This window comes from Triticum urartu, chromosome 4A (genome assembly GCF_056163025.1).
Source record: "Triticum urartu cultivar PI428250 chromosome 4A, HENAU_Tu73, whole genome shotgun sequence".
Lineage (NCBI taxonomy): Eukaryota > Viridiplantae > Streptophyta > Magnoliopsida > Poales > Poaceae > Triticum > Triticum urartu.
The window spans coordinates 486,811,760-486,828,305 of NC_141876.1; positions in this window are offsets into that span (position 1 = coordinate 486,811,760).

A 16,546-nucleotide genomic window follows, 5' to 3' on the forward strand; every position below is an offset into this window, starting at 1 on the left:
CCTCTCTTCTTTGGAGTTGGTTTAGGAATAGGTTCAGTAATTGGAGCAGGAGATGGCTCAGGAGCTGGCTCAGGAGGTGCCCAATTATTTTCATTTGTCAACATATTATTCAATAGAATTTCAGCTTCATCTGGTGTTCTTTCCCTGAAAAGAGAACCAGCACAACTATCTAGGTAATCTCTGGAAGCACCGGTTAGTCCATTATAAAAGATATCAAGTATTTCGGGTTTCTTAAGAGGATGATCAGGCAAAGCATTAAGTAACTTGAGAAGCCTCCCCCAAGCTTGTGGGAGACTCTCTTCTTTAATTTGCACGAAGTTGTATATTTCCCTCAAAGCAGCTTGTTTCTTATGAGTAGGGAAATATTTAGTAGAGAAGTAATAAATCATATCCTGGGGACTACGCACACAACCAGGATCAAGAGAATTAAACCATATCTTAGCATAACCCTTTAATGAGAACGGAAATATTTTGAGTATATAGAAGTAACGCGATCTCTCATCATTAGTAAACAGGGCAGCTATATCATTTAACTTAGTAAGATGTGCCACAACAATTTCAGATTCATAGCCATAAAATGGATGAGATTCAACCAAAGTGATTATATCAGGATCAACAGAGAATTCATAATCCTTATCAGGAACACATATAGGTGAAGTAGCAAAAGCAGGGCCAGGTTTCATTTTATCTCCAAGTGATTCTTTGTTCCATTTAATCAATAACCTCTTAAGCTCATATCTATCTCTGCAAGCTGAAATAGCTAAAGAAGATTCCGTATCAAAAAGATAGCACTCAGGAATAACAGGCATATTTTCATCATCACTATCATCATCGTATTCAGATTCAATAATTTCTTTTTCTCTAGCCCTAGAAATTTTTTTATCAAGAAATTCACTAAGGGGCACAGTAGTGTCAGGCATAGAAGCAGTTTCATCATAAGTATCATGCATAGCAGAAGTGGCATCATCAATAACATGCGACATATTGGAACGAATAGCAGAAGCAGGTGTAGGTGTCACAAACTTACTCATAACAAAAGGTGAATCAAGTGCAGAGCTAGATGGCAGTTCCTTACCTCCCCTCGTAGTTGAGGGATAGATCTTGGTTTTTGGATCTCTCAAGTTCTTCATAGTGTCCAACAGATATAAATCCCAAGTGACTCAAAGAATAGAGCTATGCTCCCCGGCAACGGCGCCAGAAATTAGTCTTGATAACCCACAAGTATAGGGGAACGCAACAGCTTTTGAGGGTAGAGTATTCAACCCAAATTTATTGATTCGACACAAGGGGAGCCAAAGAATATTCTCAAGTATTAGCAGTTGAGTTGTCAATTCAACCACACCTGGAAACTTAGTATCTGTAGCAAAGTGTTTAGTAGCAAAGTAATATGATAGTGGTTGTCGGATTTCGGGTTCCGGCAGACCCTTGAGGTTCGAACACTGGGGTGCGCGGGGAGATCTCTCCCCTATAGATCTACGTCCGATCCTCTCATGCGAACTAAGATGAAAATGATGAACAACACAAGAGACACGAGGTTTATACTGGTTCGGGCCACCGTTGTGGTGTAATACCCTACTCCAGTGTGTGGTGTGATGGATTGCCTCTGGGGCTGATGATGGACAGTACAAGGGAAGAACAGCCTCGCGAGGGGTGTTCTTGAGCTGGTGCGGTGTGTTCTACTTAGTCTCTACTGGGTTTTTCCCTCTCTCTCTTTGTGGAGGCTAGCTCTATTTATAGAGGCCCTGGGCCTCTCCCCGAATAATTGAGCGAAAAGGGCGCCAACAATTGGCCATTTTGAAGGGGAACATCTAGTACAAGTTATCCTGACCAAAGGTGGTCTTCGGCTGCCAAAAGCACTGGTGATGACACCGTCTTGGGCTCCACGATGACCTCCGTCTGGCCATCCGGCTGGTCTTGGTCGCGTTGCACTGGAATGGTAACCTTTGCCTGATACCGTGGCCTGTGCTTGCCCCCTTTGCACCAAAGGGGAAACAAGGACCCTGCGCAGGCTGACGCCCGCCTGGCGCCCGCCTGGCCTTGATCGTCATGGCTTGCATCATGGGATCCTCGCGAGGTACCCTTGCATTGATCTCTCCGCCTCCTCGCGAGCCTGCCTCATGAGGCCGCTCTTGAGGAAGCTTCCTGTCATCCGCCCCGCGAGGCTTGGCCCCTCGCGAGGGTCTTGAGCTTGGCTGATGAAGATGGGCCACGCTGGGCCCCCACCTGAGCCACGCCGCAGGCCGCAGGCAGGCAAGTATGGGGACCCCCGTTCCCAGAACGCCGACAGTAGCCCCCGGGCCAAAGGCGCGCGCGGGCTTGGATTAGCAGAGAAGCGAAGGGGCAAGCACGAAGCGCCGCGGGCCCCAACAGCCTGCGGCCTTGGGCGCCGCGTGGCAGTTGATTGGGCATGGGCGTCTGCACTTCCCACGATGCCTTGCTACGTGCCCGGCTAAGCGGACCCGTAGTTGCACATAGTTGTTCCTCCTTTGGCTGCCCGCTCGCCTCCTACCTTTTCTTCTTATCCGAGCTCCAACCTCCGCCGCCAATCCGGTTGAGATCTTCCCATTCCCCAATGCCATGGCGCCGACGAAGAAGGGAAGGGGGAAGAAGCCCGCGCCTTCATCCTGTGCACCTCCAGCGGCGGCCCCCGCCGTCGATCGGTCAATCATACTCAACCCGGAAGCCTTGGACAAGGTCCACTCTGCCCTTGCTTCCATCTTCAACGAGTGCGGCCGGACCACAATTTGGCCCGCATCCCACGCCTTTCTTGCTAGGACCGTCACGGAGGTCCGATTCTTCGCCGATGCCTTATGGGCGGGTCTGATTCCCCCCTTTTCTGCTTTCTTCAATGCTATGCTCTCTCATTATCAGATCCACATGATGCACCTCGGGCCGGAGTCCATTACCCTTTTGGCTGTCTTTGCTTTCATGTGCGAGGCAATGATACGCATCCCTCCTTCTGTTGCCCTGCTGCGCCACTTCTTTTCTCTGCGCCTGAGCGATCCCACTCAGTGCTCGGGGTGTGTAAGCTTCTTCGCCGTGCCTGAGACGGCTGATTCAGGGATTGACTTCGGCCTTCCGCCTTCTCAGGCCAGGTTCAGAGAGCGGTGGCTGTATGTGGACGTCGGGGTGCCCAGCCCCTTGCTCTCGCACCCGACCTTGCCTGCTGTTCCCAACCCAGGCTGGGGTCATGAACCGCTCGCGAGCCCCCGGCTCGCTTTCGTCTGGCGCCGCTTCGAAAGTTTGAGGGCGCATAATGTGACAGCGCCCAAGGTGGTGAGGGAGTTCCTTCTGTGTCGCGTCGCTCCTCTCCAGCGCCACTCTCGCCGGATGTGGGACTTTGCGGGGCGAGGAGACCGCATGCGGCTTTAGGAGGAGGATTTGGCGCCCGAAGTGCTGCGGACGGTGCGTTGGATCTTGACTGGTGATCCTTCCCCAGGCAGCCTACGGAGCGGTGGCATCCTTCTGTACCTTTGTTCCGGCAGGGATGATTTCGTGAAGCAGATGCCTAGCTTCGACGAGTGGGGGCTGCGCCCGGCTGGCCTCATGGGGCCACGTGAGAACCCAGTTGTCATGGTCGTTTCCCCCGCCGCCCACAGTGGTCCCTCCTCAGGTGACAGAGCGGGGAGAGAGCCGACGGGAGCTGAGGCGGCTGATGTCGAGGTGGTGGCGCCGAGTGAAGCCTCGGAGGCGAAGTCTCCCGAGGCCTGCCCTGGGGAGGCGGTTGATGTAGGGTTTTGGCCTTCCGCTCCTGAGGCCGGGGCTCCCGAGCCCCCAGCCGTTCTTCGCGAGGCGACGCCCGACGGTGCCCCCAAAGCTGACTCCTCTGGCACCGACAATTCTGAGGCTTCTTCTGCGCCCCAGGCCGACCCCCGCCCTAGGCGCTTGGGTCGGTTTCACGTAGACTTCGAGGCCCTTCGCAAGAGGAAGGACTCAGGCGGCAGTGACCGCCCTTGCCGCTTGTTGAAGCGCAGGAAGTACTTTGCCATGGACGAGTCAGCCTTCTTCTTTCCTTGCTCATTTGCTCTGTTATCCTTGTGGCTGATTGTGGCCCTTCAGGTCCCACCTTGCTGAGTCCGCCGAGTCGACCCAGGAGCCGGCCCCCGCAGCTTCGCCCCCTTTGCTGGCTCCGGGTCCGCCGAGCTCGGGTGGCGTCCTCGTCGCTGGACCGGTTGGTGGAGTGATCTGCTCCATAGGGCACCTCGAGCTTGCTCGCCCGATGCCCTTTCTTCGCGAGTCTTCTTGGGGCGCGTCAGGCTTGCCCCGCTCCCCTTCTCTGGTCATAGAAGGCGAATGGCTGAAGTCTGTCCTTGGCTCCTCCTCCATGGGTGGATCAATGTCGGGCCGGACTCTCAGGGCGGTCCATCCGGCGACGGCTAGGACGGCAGCCCCCTGCCCCATGCCTCGAGGGGGCTTACCGCCTCGGGGCCCTCTACATGCTCCAGCGGAAGAGGGTGATGTGGAAGATGTGCTCAGGCGCGCTCGAGAGCGTCGTGCCCTTCGTGAAGTGTTCCTCCAGGGGGTGGTGGACGCGGTGAACCGGGTCGGAGCAGAGCTTGCTGCCAAGGATGCGCGCCTCGAGGCTGAAGGCCTGCGCCTTGCTGAGGAGAGGCCCAAGCTAAAGGTTGCCATTGCCCTCGCGTGTCATCAACGTGACCTCGACAACATGAAGGCCGAAGCGTCACTAGCGGCTTCGCGAGAGGCCTGCTCCCGGGCTGTCGAGGAGTCTCGGGAGGCTGACCGACGATGCAAGGATGTGGAGGAGCGCGTATGGGAGCTCCAAGCCCGGAGCAGCAAATAGAGCCGCGCCACGCGGCCCTTGGGTTGATGCAGGAGGCCGCCGTCGACTGGGCGGAGCTCCAGAGGCGCGAGGAGGCACTGACGCTCGAGGCCGCCGAGCGCAGCCTTGACCTGGAGCGGTTGGAGACGAGGGAGCGCCTGGCGGCCCAGGCGGAGGACGACGTTGCGGCGCGCGAAGCCCGGGTCCAGGAAGAGGTCGACCGCCGTGTGGCGGGAGCTCGCTCAGTCCTCGAGCGCAAATACAAGGCGAGGTTGATGCTGATCGGGGCCCTGACTGAGGGCAGGACAGCGGCCATCAAGGCCAAGTTGGTTGAAGAGACACGGCGTGCGGATTCCTACGCAGCCGCCCTTGGTGCGGCACAGGCGGAGCTGTCCTCTTCCCAGGCGGAGCTTCTTCTTCTTCAACGGGGGGTCGATGACGCCGAGGCCATCGCGCGACAGAACAAGGACGAGATCCGCCAGCGGAGGGTTCTGGAGCATGAGCATGCTCCCATGCTTCAGACGCTCAGGGAGAGGGCCAACTCAGCCTTAGGCGAGATTTGCGAGGCTGCCGCTAAGGAGCCGCACGAGGCCAGCTACGCAGGCAATCTTTGGTTCTTTTCTGACATGGTGACGCTTCTGGAGGATCGTTCCGAGAGAGCCTGCGGGCTTGTTGAGGAGAGGAGCCTAGCCCTGCTCAGGCGTGCCTTCTCTCGTGTCTTCAGCCATTTGCAGGAGATGGACCCCCACTTCGACTTTGACGCTACCATCGCGCCTGTGCCCATAGCTGTCCGGGGCGACCTGGCGCAGTGGGTGGAGAACAACGTGGACGCCCTCGTTAGGGCCTTCGCGTCTGATGACGATGGTGTGGTCGTGGGCGCTGACGAAGGCGGCGTTATAGATGAGCCTGGCGCTGACGGAAACATAGGTGGTGGGGGCGACGACGTCAGTGATGCCAGTGACGCTTCCAAGGATGCCCCAGAAGACGCGGTGAGTGACAAGTCCGACTGACCGCATGTCTCCATAGTTTATCCTGCATGAAGAAGACTCGGGCTTGGCCCTGAAGAATATAAGAGCATTTTGGGAGGGGAGGCCCATCATGTAAAGATTTGTAATCCGTACTCTGGTGAGCACAACGTTATGCGTGATATTAGTCGCTAGCCCGGTGATGGTTCGGTTGATTCGTTTACCTTCCGGCCCTGGCGTGCCCTGAGCGGGCCTGTGGGGGGATGCTACGCCTCCGGCATCCCTCGATTAACCTGCCGATCCTGTGACGAGGACCTCCGGAGAGGGTGCGGAGACAGTGGTCCCGGCTTTAGGCGTGCCTGGCCCGGCCTGGGTCACGAGGGGCTCGTGAGGGGGGGGGGGCAGCTGACGCTAGCTTGGGGCGTAAGTCCGAAACCAGAACGCGAGAGATTGCTCGAACGAGACTAAACACCCCCTCCCCGAATGCACGCAAGCTTCGAACTCAAATCCAACTTAAATCCAAACCGAAGAAACTTGCCGACAAGGAAGAAGCAAAAAAAGAAAAAAGGCAGAAAAAGCAAAAAAGCCATGTCCGGCACCTAGTCTAGTCTTCGACGTCTTCTCACCAGCGCGGAGCTAAGTGCTGCCACTGGGCGTGGGCGGGAGCCCCAGGGCCTAAGGCCGGCGCTCCTGAGACTCCGGGGCGTGTACAACCCCACTCATTATTACGTGAGACTGTCACGGGGCGGCGAGCTTCACATGCACTGGGCCTTCTTCACAGGTACCGGCCTTGCTTCATATCACCAGATGAAGGCCCCGCCTTGCGCCTCACTCTGCCGCCATTGACGGCGACCGGAAACCAAGGACGACGCCAATGGGGTAGAGCGGTCGCCAGTGGTTCCCCCGACGACCACGGGTCCTCCGCCGGGGGCAGGCCATGGGGCACCTCCCCGGCAGAGGGCCTACCTCCTGAGAACACCTTGACCCGACCGCCGCGAGGGTGAGCCCGGATCTCGGCCCCTTTCCAGCAGCCCCCTGCACCCTCCTCCTGAGGGATAAGAGGCTACAGCGTTGGGGCAGCCATCCGCTGCGGCGACCTGTACCTCCTGCGACCCATGGTTAGCGTAAGCTTGCTCCTGAGGGATGAGTGGTACCCGATAGTTGCTGCTGTCGGCGCGATTGTCGGTGCTCTCTTGGGGTTCCTGAAAGAGCTCGGCTTCCGGCGCCTCCTCGTCCCAACCGGGCCCGAGGAACGAGCCGTGACCTTCTTCCAGCTCACGCCCTTGATCCACCATGCGGGGTACATAGGCCTCCGGGGCGACCACCTCGTGGACCTCGCTGTAGCGCCCGCATGCCACGCGGTCTGGCTTGGGGCGTCGCCTTGTATGTGATGACGCGGTGGTCCGCCGAGGCCAAAGGCCGTGGCACGCATCCCTTCGCCGGCTTGGGGAAGGGCCGGCACGATCAGCCGCCCGGTGCTGGCGGAGGTGTTGGCGCTGGACCGGCCCTGGGGCCCGCCTGAAATCGCGTGGGCGCGCATAATGCCGTCGTGCGACTTGTCCTGGATCTGGGGCGGCAGCTGGATGCAGAAAGGGGGCGCTCCTGAGGCGGCGGCGTCCAGGAGCTCGGCCACTCGCTCCAACAACACATCGCGGCCGCCTTCCAGCAAGCGGCACCGTAGTAGCTCTCGGGCCACCATGAGCGCGGCCCTGGAGTTCGCCTGCTCCCGTCGGGTGTATGGTGCCGTGGCAGCGGCATCGTTCGAGGCCCTTCCTGCGGCCCGCACCTGCCATGGCGTGAGGGAAGGCGGCGTCTAGCCGCGTCGCCCGCGTCCCGCAGCGCCCTGCGGAGCGCGAGCTGCCTGAGGCCCAAGGTTGAGGTCGCCCTGAGACGGCGACACGGCATGGGCAGGCCACGCCGCCCAGCGGTTGGTGTTGGTAGCCGGGTTGCTTGACATCTGGGTGGTGAAGCGGCGGAACGCGACGCGGAGGAAGAAGGACTCCGACGCACCCCTACCTGGCGTGCCAAATGTCGGATTTCGGGTTCCGGCAGACCCTTGAGGTTCGAACACTGGGGTGCGCGCGGAGATCTCTCCCCTACCGATCTACGTCCGATCCTCTCATGCGAACTAAGATGAAAATGATGAACAACACAAGAGACACAAGGTTTATACTGGTTTGGGCCACCGTTGTGGTGTAATACCCTACTCCAGTGTGTGGTGTGATGGATTGCCTCTGGGGCTGATGATGGACAGTACAAGGGAAGAACAGCCTTGCGAGGGGCGTTCTTGAGCTGGTGCGGTGTGTTCTACTTAGTCTCTACTGGGTTTTTCCCTCTCTCTCTTTGTGGAGGCTAGCTCTATTTATAGAGGCCCTGGGCCTCTCCCCGAATAATTGAGCGGGAAGGGCGCCAACAATTGGCCATTTTGAAGTACAAGTTATCCTGACCAAAGGTGGTCTTCGGCTGCCAAAAGCACTAGTGATGACGCTGTCTTGGGCTCCACGATGACCTCCGTCCGCCTGGTCTTGGTCTTGTTGCACCGAAATGGTAACCTTTGCCTGATACCTTGGCCTGTGCTTGCCCCCTTTGCACCAAAGGGGAAACAAGGACCCTGCGCAGGCCGGCGCCCGGCTGGCCTTGATTGTCATGGCTTGCATCATGGGATCCTCGCGAGGTACCCTTGCATTCATCTCTCCGCCTCCTCACGAGCCTGCCTGATGAGGCCGCTCTTGAGGAAGCTTCCTGTCGTCCGCCCCGTGAGGCTTGGCCCCTCACGAGGGTCTTGAGCTTGGGCTGATGAAGATGGGCCATGCTGGGCCCCCACCTGAGCCACACCGCAGGCCGCAGGCAGGCAAGTCTGGGGACCCCCGTTCCCAGAACACCGACAGTGGTGGTAGCAACAACAAAAGTAAAGACAGCGAACGTAATATTTTTGGTATTTTGTAGTGATTGTAACAGTAGGAGCGGGAAAGTAAATAAGCATAAACCAGTATATGGAAAACTCGTAGGCACCAGATCAGTGATGGATAATTATGCCGGATGCGGTTCATCATGTAATAATCATAACATAGGGTGACACAGAACTAGCTCCAATTCATCAATGTAATCTTGGCATGTATTCCGTATATAGTCATACGTGCTTATGGAAAAGAACTTGCATGACATCTTTTGTCCTACCCTCCCGTGGCAGCGGGATCCTATTGGAAACTAAGGGATATTAAGACCTCCTTTTAATAGAGAACCGGAACAAAGCATTAGCACATAGTGAATACATGAACTCCTCAAACTATGGTCATCACTGGGAGTGGTCCCGATTATTTCCACTTCGGGGTTGCCGGATCATAACACATAGTAGGTGACTATAGACTTGCAAGATAGGATCAAGAACTCACATATATTCATGAAAACATAATAGGTTCAGATCTGAAATCATGGCACTCGGGCCCTAGTGACAAGCATTAAGCATAGCAAAGTCATAGCAACATCAATCTCAGAACATAATGGATACTAGGGATCAAACCCTAGCAAAACTAACTCGATTACATGATAAATCTCATCCAACCCATCACCGTCCAGCAAGCCTACGATGGAATTACTCACGCATGGCGGTGAGCATCATGAACTTGGTGATGGAGGATGGTTGATGATGACTACAGCGACGAATCCCTCTCTCCGGAGCCCCGAACGGACTCCAGATCAGCCCTCCCGAGAGGTTTTAGGGCTTGGCGGCGGCTTCGTATCATAAATTCGCCAAAGATGAAGACCAGGGGGTCCACACCCTTCTCACGAGGGTGGGGGGCGCCCCCCCAGGGCTCGCCCCCTACCTCGTGGGCCCCCTGGAAACCCTCCGACACCAACTCCAACTCTATATATTTGCTTTCGGAGAGAAAAAAAATCAGAGAGAAGACCTGATAATTATTGCAAATGTGGTTAGTTATTGTGAGACCTGAGCAATAATTCTCAGGTCTCACAATAATTCTCAGGTCTCACAATTACTCATATCATAACTAACCACATTTGCAATAATTCTCAGGTCTCACAATTACTCAGGTCTCACAATTCTCAGGTCTCACAATAACTAACCACATTTGCAATAATTCTCAGGTCTTCTCTCTGATTTTTTCTCTCCGAAAGCAAATATATAGAGTTGGAGTTGGTGTCGGAGGGTTTCCAGGGGGCCCACAAGGTAGGGGGGCGAGCCCTGGGGGGGGGGGCGCCCCCCACCCTCGTGAGAAGGGTGTGGACCCCCTGGTCTTCATCTTTGGCGAGGATTTTTTATTGTTTTTTCTAAGATGTTCCGTCGAGTTTCAGGTCATTTCGAGAATATTTGTTTTCTGCACATAAAACAACACCATGGTAATTCTGCTGAAAACAGCGTCAGTCCGGGTTAGTTCCATTCAAATCATACAAGTTAGAGTCCAAAACAAGGGCAAAAGTGTTTGGAAAAGTAGATACGACGGAGACGTATCAACTCCCCCAAGCTTAAACCCCTGCTTGTCCTCAAGCAATTCAGTTGACAAACTGAAAGAAAGAAAGAAAAACTTTTACAAACTCTGTTTGCTCTTGTTGTTGTAACTATGTTAAGCCAGCATTCAAGTTTTCAGCATAGATCATAACTAACCACATTTGCAATAATTCTCAGGTCTCACATTTGCAATAATTCTCAGGTCTCACAATTACACAATTACTCATAACTAACCACATTTGCTCTTGTTGTTGTAACTATGTTAAGCCTACGATGGAATTACTCACGCATGGCAGTGAGCATCATGAACTTGGTGATGGAGGATGGTTGATGATGACTACAGCGACGAATCCCCCTCTCCGGAGCCCCGAACGGACTCCAGATCAGCCCTCCCGAGAGGTTTTAGGGCTTGGCGGCGGCTCCGTATCATAAAACACGATGATTTCTTCTCTGTGATTTTTTCTCTCCGAAAGCAAATATATAGAGTTGGAGTTGGCGTCGGAGGGTTTCTAGGGGGCCCACGAGGTAGGGGGCGAGCCCCAGGGGGGCGCCCCCCACCCTCGTGAGAAGGGTGTGGGCCCCCTGGTCTTCATCTTTGCGATGATTTTTTATTGTTTTTTCTAAGATGTTCAGTGGAGTTTCAGGTCATTCCGAGAATATTTGTTTTCTGCACATAAAACAACACCATGGTAATTCTGCTGAAAACGGCGTCAGTCCGGGTTAGTTCCATTCAAATCATACAAGTTAGAGTCCAAAACAAGGGCAAAAGTGTTTGGAAAAGTAGATACGACGGAGACGTATCAAACGCCGTAGGGGGCTCCTCTTGTCGTCCCTCTCGCTGCCTTGCCCTCCATTCCGTGCAGGAGGCGAGGATCAGGAGGTGCCTCCACCACCTCCTCCCCAAGGAGGCGCCCTGGCTCCAAGGCGCGCAGCCCCAGGGCGAGACCCTCCGTGTCCGGCGCCTGCGCAGCAAGAAAGGAGCTGCCAAGAGATCCCTCGTCCCCAAGAAGGTGCTCGCGCGCTCCCAGCGCCGGCGCGCCAAGATCGCGTCCCTGCACCTCCTCGTCAAGACCCCACTCTGCTCCAAGCGGCGGTGCGCGGTAATCCCCATGAGCAAGCCCAGTACCAGCAAAAGGCACCGGTGGCCACAACAGGCTGCCGTGCCCTCACCCCCGAGCTACGCGGCGTCGCATGGCCAGGCAAGTTCAAGCCTGACCTGCCCCCTTGCTACGATGGCACGGCGGACCCGGCGGAGTTCCTGCAGCTCTACGAGCTATGCATCGAAGCCGCCAACGGAGACGAAAGGGTCATGGCAAACTGCTTTCCCATGGCGCTCAAGGATGGGGCCCGCACCTGGCTCCTGAAACTGGCTCCTGGCAGAATCTCCTCCTGGGACGAGATGCGCACTCGCTTCATCGCCAACTTCCAGGGCACTCGCGACCGGCTCCCGGCCGTGAGCGATCTGCGCCACATCAAGCAGCAGCAAGGGGAAACCCTGCAGAAATACATCCAGCGCTTCAACAACGCTCGCCTCAAGATCCCCAAGGTGACTGAAGAAGCCATCATCTCGACCTTCTCCGATGGCGTACGCGACGTCAAGATGAAGGAGGAGCTAGCAATCCATGAAGACTTGTGCACATCCCTGGAGCTGTTCAACTTGGTGACCAAGTGCGCCAGGGCTGAGGAAGGGCGCCTTTCACTCCTCGAACTCCCGGCTGCCGACCCAGAAGAGAAGAAGCCCAAGGCCAAGGACGTGAAGCGCAAGGGGGCTGCCATGCTTGCAGTGGAGCCAGACACCAAGCGAGGCAGGGATCAGCCCGAGTCATCCAAGGGCAGCCGGTACTGCGTGTACCACGACCTCCACACCCACAACACCAACGAATGTCAAGAGCTCAGGGCCATGAGAGATGGATGTGTCGGCCGACGCCCCGAGCGCAACAACAGGGGCTATGGCCGAGGAGGAGGAAGAGGTGGCGGACGATGGGAAGACCGTGGCCCTCGCCAAGGGTGGCGCGACCGACCTCGCAAGGATCACTGGCAGGACCAGCCTCACAAGGGAGGCTAGAGAGATCAGCCTCGTGAGGATCGCCCGCATGGCAACACTCCTCCTCTGCCACCACCGCCGAGGAGGAACGAAGACCAATATCAGGATGAGGGGGCTGGGGCTTCCAGGAGCCACGCGCAATCGCTTGCATCTTGGGTGGCGCGCAGGCCCCAGCCTTACAACGCATCTTCAAGCAGTTTGCTCGCGAGGTGAATGCAGTCCTCCCCAAGCTTGAGGCCACGCGCCCTCTGAGGTGGTCTGCATGCGGTATCAGGTTCAGCTCAGCAGATTAGCTCAAGTGCGCGGCAACGGCCGGAGTCCTCCCGATGCTTTGCTCCCCAGTCATCAGCAACGTGCAGGTCACCAGGACCCTCATTGACGGTGGAGCAGGACTCAACGTACTGCCCGTCGAGACGTTCGACAATCTCCAAGTGCCGTACGATCAGCTTCAGCCAACCAAGCACTTCTCAGGAGTCACTGATGGTTCCACTGTTTCGATAGGGCAGGTTCGCCTTCCAGTCACCTTCGGGCAGCGCAACAACTACCGCACCGAGCTCATCGACTTTGACGTCGCCCACATCCGTCTGCCATACAACGCCATCCTCGGGTACTCGGCCCTGGCCAAGTTCATGGCAGTGACTCACCATGGATACAATGTCCTCAAAGATGCCAGGAAGCGGTGGAGTCATCACCGTACCCTGTGAAGAAAGGGACGCAGTGTGTTCACTTGACCGCGCGTTCCAAGCCGCAGTAATCGAAGACCCGGACCGCAGAAACGGAAGACTTCTCGAGGCAACCCCCAAGAAGAAGAAGGCTTCGCCTGACCCAAGCCATCAGGAGGCAGGCGCCTCCGGAAGTGTTGGGTCAGGATCTGCGCCCAATCAGGGAGCGCCACCCTCTCTCGCATAGGAAGGCGCGCCCGGCACCCTCCTCAGGCAGGGCTCGGGGGCTCTTTCTTGGAGAGCCACCGACTTTGTCAAGGTCGCGAGGGAGGCGCTCGGGCACCACTTGGAGGGGTGCTTCCAGGCACGTTTCCCTCAGGAAGGTACAAGGCAAGGAAGACCAGACCCTCAGGAGTTCATTGCAAGCAACACTCAGGAGTTGCAGGAGTCGAGAGTCATGCGCGGCAGCCGCCGCTTGCCCGCCATGACCCCACATCCAGGCGAGGATGGTGGGTTGCGCATCTGCATCGACGTACCGAGGCTCAACCGAGCCGCGTCTCAGAAGCGCCTCTGGCCTTCGTGCGCGGGGCGTTGCGAGGGTCCGCCTCACAGCTACGTTCGCATGCCTTTCAACCTGCCGAACGCGGTCGCCGCTCATCGGCGCTTGCTGAGGAGCATTCTGGAGGCTCAGGAGGTCAGGCATGGTACGGTCCTGGCGGAGATGGAGATGGCTCTCAGAGACCCACCTGTGTCCCCGGAGCCTCCCGAGGCTCCTGGGCCAGGGGCTCGTGAGGGTCGACGTCTTCATCGCGCATCCCCCGCTTCTTCAGCATCACTTCTTCTTCAACGGCACCAGGTGACATCTTTCTAAGTTCCGTTTTTAGCTGGGAGCGCCCACAGGGCTGCATCATTCCCAAGCCGCATGGGTCCTTCCCTGCGGCATGTATCCATTTTGCTTATGCTCTTTACTTACCTTGTTGGGGGCGCCCCTCGGGCTGCATCATCCTCGAGCTGCTCGGGCCTGGCCCTGCGGCGTTTGCTTTTCCGCGTCTGCTTAAAATGAACTTGCTCTTTCGCGCTCAATTGTCACCTGCTGCTTATCGCGGACTTCTCCACTTTCATGCAAAGCGCTTGCACGTTAAAAGGGGGGGGGGTACCTGAGCATCGTGACTCATGGACTCCTACTGGCTCTCCAGCCCTCACCCCCTGGCCTTGACCCACGGCATCGCGACCTGTCATACCAGCGGCGGCTGAGCTCGCTCGAGGGCCGGGACCTGAGGACGTAGAGCATTTGCATTCTAACCACCCTGCAGGAACACACGATTGATAAAGGCCCAGAGCCAGGCGCAACCCGCCTCGAGGTAGGGCCTCGTGAGTCCCGCGCTGGCTCACGAGTGCCCAGATACACCTCTCCTAGCCCTACTGTGCCGGCCACGTGTCAGGGAGGGGCTGTACACGCCCCGGGGGCTCCTCCCGGAGGGGAGCCCCCTCCCACGTACCAGTGGAAGCACCATGCTCCGCGCTGGCTGACTACATTGCCGAGGAGCGGCTATGCCCGTACACATACGGAAGCGCTATGCTCCGCACTGGTGATAAACAACTGAGGGCGGCCTCCGGCCGTACCAACCTCAGGGAGCCTAGAGCTCAGTGTCCGGCACCATCGCAACGCCTCCCCTCGGGAGCGTCGCGCGAGGGGGCTGGACACGGGGGCTACGCCCGGGCCTCGCCCGAGCGCACGCCACCCAGCCAGGTCCCTCGGACCTGGTCGTCACGCGCCCCTCCCCGAGCAGAGCCAAGGTATGGAAACCCATTTGAACGTCAAGGCGGACTCCTGAGCATCACGACTCAGGAGCCTAACTTGCCCCATAGCCCCTCACTCCTTAGTCCTGTCCTGGTTTCCGGTCGGGGCTAACGCTGGGTGAGGTACGCTGGAAGGATCGAGAAGAGGTGTCTAGAGGGGCGGGGTGATTAGACACTAAGTGCCAAAAGTTGCAGTTTTAATATTCTTAAGTTTAAGTGGAGTTTAAGCACAAGTTTAACAAACACACTACATATCAAGCAAGCATGCAATGAGTATATGAGCAGCGGAAAGTAAAGCATGCAACTTGCAAGAATGTAAAGAGAAGGGTTTGGAGTATTTAAACGCAATTGGAGACACGGATGTTTTTGTCATGGTTCCGATAGGTGGTGCTATCGTACATCCACGTTGATGGAGACTTCAACCCACGGAGGGTAACGGTTGCGCGAGTCCACGGAGGGCTCCACCCAGGAAGGGTCCATGAAGAAGCAACCTTGTCTATTCCATCACGGCCGTTGCCCATGAAGGACTTGCCTCACTAGCGGTAGATCTTCACGAAGTAGGCGATCTCCTTGCCCTTACAAACTCCTTGGTTCAACTCCACAATCTTGTCGGAGGCTCCCAAGTGACACCTAGCCAATCTAGGAGACACCACTCTCCAAGAAGTAACAAATGGTGTGTTGATGATTAACTCCTTGCTCTTGTGCTTCAAATGATAGTCTCCCCAACACTCAACTCTCTCTCACAGGATTTGGATTTGGTGGAAAGAAGATTTGAGTGGAAAGCAACTTGGGGAAGGCTAGAGATCAAGATTCATATGGTTGGAATGGAATATCTTGACCTCAACACAAGTGTAGGTGGTTCTCTCTCAGAAAATGTGTATTGGAAGTGTAGGTATGTTCTGATGGCTCTCTCCATGAATGAAGAGTGGGTGGAGGGGTATATATAGCCTCCACACAAAATCTAACCGTTACTCACAGTTTGCCAAACTCGGTGGGACCGAATGGTTAAACTCGGTCAGACTAAGTCAGCAAACCTAGTGACCGTTAGGATTTTTGGTGGGACTGAGATGCAACTTGGTAGGAACGATATGGTTAGGGTTAGGGCATAACGTAATCTCAGTGTGACCGATTACACAAACTCGGTGGGACCGATTTTGGTAATAAGCTAACCAGAGAGTTGGTCAGGCAAACTTGGTGGGACCGATTACACAAACTCGGTGGGACCGATTTTGGTAATAAGCTAACCAGAGGGTTTGCATTGTAATCTCGGTAGTACCGATTGCTCAAACTCGGTGAGACCGATTTTGGTAATGGACATACACGGAGAGATTACAATCCCATCTCGGTGAGACCGAGATCCCTATCGGTGAAACCGATTTGCTAGGGTTTGTGGCAGTGGCTATGACATTTGAAACTCGGTGGCGCCGGATAGAAAGAATCGGTGGGGCCGAGTTTGACTTTTGGTTTAGGTCATATGTGGATGTGGGAAGGTAGTTGAGGGTTTTGGAGCATATCACTAAGCACTTTGAGCAAGCAAGCCATTAAGCAACACCTCATCCCCTCTTGTTAGTATTGGCTTTTCCTATAGACTCAATGTGATCTTGGATCACTAAAATAGAAAATGTAGAGTCTTGATCTTGAAGCTTGAGCCAATCCTTTGTCCTTAGCATCTTGAAGGGGTTCCACATCCTCTAGTCCATGCCACTCCATTGTTGAACTTATCTGAAACATACTAGGTAAAAGTGTTAGTCCAACAAGAGGTATGTTGACATTAATTACCAAAACCATCCAGGGAGCACTTGTGCTTTCATACGCGCGGGGCCGGGCCCT